This window comes from Bidens hawaiensis, unplaced genomic scaffold (genome assembly GCF_021521415.1).
Source record: "Bidens hawaiensis isolate Kalapana, Puna unplaced genomic scaffold, B.hawaiensis_p1.1 tig00001461_1, whole genome shotgun sequence".
Taxonomy (NCBI): domain Eukaryota; kingdom Viridiplantae; phylum Streptophyta; class Magnoliopsida; order Asterales; family Asteraceae; genus Bidens; species Bidens hawaiensis.
This window is the reverse complement of record NW_027491082.1, coordinates 3,463,194-3,467,656: the sequence shown is the minus strand read 5'-3', so window position 1 is coordinate 3,467,656 and position 4,463 is coordinate 3,463,194.

Genomic DNA, 4,463 nt, shown 5'->3' with positions numbered 1-4,463 from the left:
GATCTCATCTTCATGATTTCTCTCAACTCACCATAATTTCTACCATATTCATCATCAACTTATTACTAGAACAATCATCAATTAATTCAACATAAAAAAGTCTATTGTATGCAATTATGCATATAAATTACTTGTATATAGAATGCAAATGTATGGAAACTCAAAACGAGGTTGGCCCAATTTAAATGAGATATGATAGTTTTTACGTTTTAACATTCTTGCCAATATGCTATATCCTCGTTTGTTTTCAATTGTAATTCCTAATAAAAAAATATATATAGCTCCATGAGATGAGGAAAAGCTTCTGTCATGATGAATCCTATAATGTATTGGTGATGAGTATGTAACGTAGCCTGAGTAGTAAATATTGTGTTATAAATGCATAAGCGGGTAAAGAGTACATGTGTTGAGCTAGAAAGGTAGTAATAACTCATAAAAAGGCTAGAGCAAGGCCTAATTGAAAATGAATCGAAGAACTGCCAAAATAACCCTATAACTTCGGGAGAAGGGGTACCTCCTCACCAAGGGGGCCATAGTGACCAGGCCTGAGCAACTATTTACCAAACGCATAGGCCTCCGTAAAGTCATAAGACCATGTATGGGGGCTTACTTCTGCACAATGGCCTGAAGGTCAAGAAAGTTGGTGACCTAATGACAAGGGAGCCGACGACAGAAGCCCGATGAACAGCGGCTATAACTACAACAGGTAGCGAAATTCTTTGGCGGGTAAGTTTCGACCTGCACAAACTGTAAACTGCCGTTCGATTTGTATCGCATTCGCACATCCTATTAGGAAGGTGATTTAGGTTGATTTCTCATATTCTTTCGATTGTTCCTCGTATGGACTCTCATGATCGATGATTTGTCACTAATAGCCAAATATATATATTTACAAACCACCACTAGTGGGGATCGAACCCTTGATCACCAACTAATTTCATCGTTTAAACTATTGCATAAAATGAGCTTGATTTATCCAAATTAACTGTTAAAAATGAGCACGTATTACCCAAATTAGTTTATTTTTAAAAGGAGTTTGTACTATCCAAATTAATTATTCATAGAGTGACGTCAAATTTTCATGAGGCTCAGTTGAGATTAAATCGTATATATATTATTAATAAAAACTTATAGGGTTCGCCTGTTTCGTCAATTTTGACGTTTATGTCCGTTAATAAACGTGAAATCCCAATTTAATATGCCTAGAATTTATAGAGTGCGCCTGTCTCGTCAATTGGTTACCATACTGACCCGACCCACCTGCCCACCCTTTTTAATATGCCTTTTTTCAAACAATTAACAAAAAAACAACCCTGACCCTTTGATTGTGAGATTTAGTTAGTCATGATCAATTTAATTTGTAGTTTGTTGGTAAAAAAAATAGGAGAAAGTGTAGTGGTTATCCGATTAAGTAAAGGAGATGGTATGTATACTAATGATATGTTGGTGCCAAGAAACTGTGCTTAGACTGTAGGGGTGAGTGTGGGACCGGCCAAGAGTGGGTAGCCGCCATATTGGACCACCGCAGTCGGCAACATAATGACCGGACACTGCTTCTAAAACGACAACCGAATAACATCGGAATATACTCAATAAATGTTTTCATTTCGAATGTAACATAAATTTTGTAACCATATTATCCATTAACTTATAGTTGGTTTTATTGAAAGTATATTTATGCAATTTTCATTCATTTTCTTGTAAAAAAACTTGCAATTTTAGATTTTTAGATACTAGGTGCTGTTTATTTTTCAGAGGTAAAATGTCAGAAGACTGCGAAACTACATCTTCAAACATCTGTAGCAGAAGAGGTGGACCAAAACTCTGCAGTCTGCAACAAGAAGACTGTTTGTTTTTTAATAACTGCAGACTACCAAAACTATTCTAAATCTAATCTAATCTAATCTCAGAAGACATATAACAAGTTAATGTTTGATATATTAGCTAGCATTCACAGTTCAAGTAACTTCAAAGCAATTATCTTTTCCACAAACTAACGCCTAACATAGCAACAATTATCAAGTAAAATCATGAAAATGTTTATAGCATAAAAATAACAATCAAAACACGTATTCATTACCACGAGACAAACAAACACACACTCTGGTTCAATAAGCCCTAACAATCACCAAAATCAATCAAAACATGTATTAACCACTACGAGATAGCATAATCTGGTTCAATAAACCCTAAAATCACCAAACTCAATAATAATAGAACCTACACACCAAACATCAATAGTAACAAAAGGTATGAAATTAAACCTGATATGGGGGAATAGAGGACGGCGGGGTTGCAGCGGTGGGGCGGCACTGGAGCAGTAGAGCGGCAGCGGCAGGTTGCGGCGGTGGGGCGGCGGCGCTGGAGCAGTGGAGAGATGGGGTTGCAGCGGTGGGAGAGTTGGGCGGCAGTGGAGCGACGGGTTGATGGTGGGTGAGTTGGGTGGCAGTGGAGAGGATGAGGGGATTAGGGTTTGGGAGTGTCTGATGGAATAAGAAAGATGGAAAGAAATTGGTTAGAAGAGGTGAGAAGTAACAATACCAACACTTCTGGGAGAAGAGGGCGCGCAGACGTTTTTTAATGAAACGTCTTCGGAAAAACAAACACACTGTAGAGCCCAACGTCTGCGCGCCCTCTTCTCAGTGCAGAAAAAAGAGGTGGAGAAGTGCTTTTGAGGAAAAACAAACAGCACATTTGTCTTTTATTTATCTTTTCTCTCTCCAGTCTAGCTACATGTCAGCCATTCACATTTTTTTTTTGATTTTTTATATAGTTTTTTATAACTTTTAAACATTATGTTTTATAAAATTTGTTAAAATGTTAAAATACTCATCATGTTTCGGTGTAAATTTCGACACACTAAATTTTTACCTGTGTTACAGTGTAATTCCAGTCAAAACCAAGTTATGCGTGATAATGTAGAAGTTATCAAAGCTCAAACATGCAAACCGTTAAAACATCATTACACAGTATATAAAGTAAAACTAATGAACACAAACAAGTTCTATTTGTTTTTAACAATCCTACACTAAATCAAGGTGGATTAGCAAATTTTAAGCTTTAATTAAGGGAATCAAAACCCGTTGCGAAGCATGGTGCAATTTACTGGTTATATTTTTTGTTTGAGTTTTGATTTTGACGTCGTTAATATAAAGGTTGATAATAAAATGCAATCAAACTCAATTTAAATTTTTATTTTTTTTTTAATTTAAAAATGAATTAACATAGTGAACACGATTCTTCAAACAGTAGAAACTATTTAATGAAGTAGAAACATATTTATGAACAAGATTCTCAACATGCTTCTGCTTTGATATGTAGGTTACCACACGCACATGATAACATAAAGTATATTCAAAGAGCTCTTTCTTTTGTTCTTCATGAAAAATATCCTACGAAGAAATACATAAAGAATAGCAAGACAGTGTAACACACTCAGATATTGTTTCTTCTTAAAAGAAGACTCGGTTACACTTAAACACATGCATCATAATTACACCGAATTAAGAATTAGAACTTATATTCTTTTAATTCCGAGTAATATAGGGACACATCCTTGATTTTGTTGTAGTGGACCATCTCCTTTATGACACTCATTCATTCTTTCACACGACAATGTTCACGACCACTTGTCGTTGCCCATCCTTCACAGCCTAAGAGCCCACCACCAACCGTCCGGGGACAAGGTGTCCTCACACGTCATGGATGACTTACCTAGAAATCGACAGTATAGATAGCTATAAGTTGATGTCGATCTTTCTCTTATTTATTGAATTTCTCCCCTTAATATGTACAAACGAGGAGGCAGATGTGACCTTGGTAACATGTTGCCTTCACAATTCTCATGCCATGTGAAATGTCAATAAAGGGCATCTTTCACTTTTATATGCGCATAGAACACAAATTAGCAACTTCATTTCGAGTTTAAGGTTATGGGTTTATACATGTTAACCCTTCAATTAACACGACGTACATGTATTGATATATATAAGTATATAACTACATATAATGCATAGATGTGCATAATGTATATGCGCAAAAGTTTAGGAAAAAATCTTGACGGCGTAAGATTCATGTCTTTCTTGATTATATATGATCAATGAGTTATTTTTGTATGATTAGTGTTTTGACAATTACTATTACACCCCTAAAAAGATGCTATCCAAAAAAAAATAAAAATAAAGAAATGTTACAAGTTTGGGTCACCTTCAAGCAGTATATTTTATAACAAGAAAACAAAGTGTAGTTTGACTTTATGAAACCGTTTTTAACTTCCTGATCATTCTAATAACCATAACTTTTGTCACACTCTCTATGTTTTCTTAATAACAATATAATATAACATATTTTGTTTGATTATGTCAACTAACATTCTAAAATATTTAATTCTACCTTTTTATAGTAGAGTAAGGTACAGGATTGGTTCTTGGAGTCCAATTGATCAAGAGACTTCCATTTTTGAT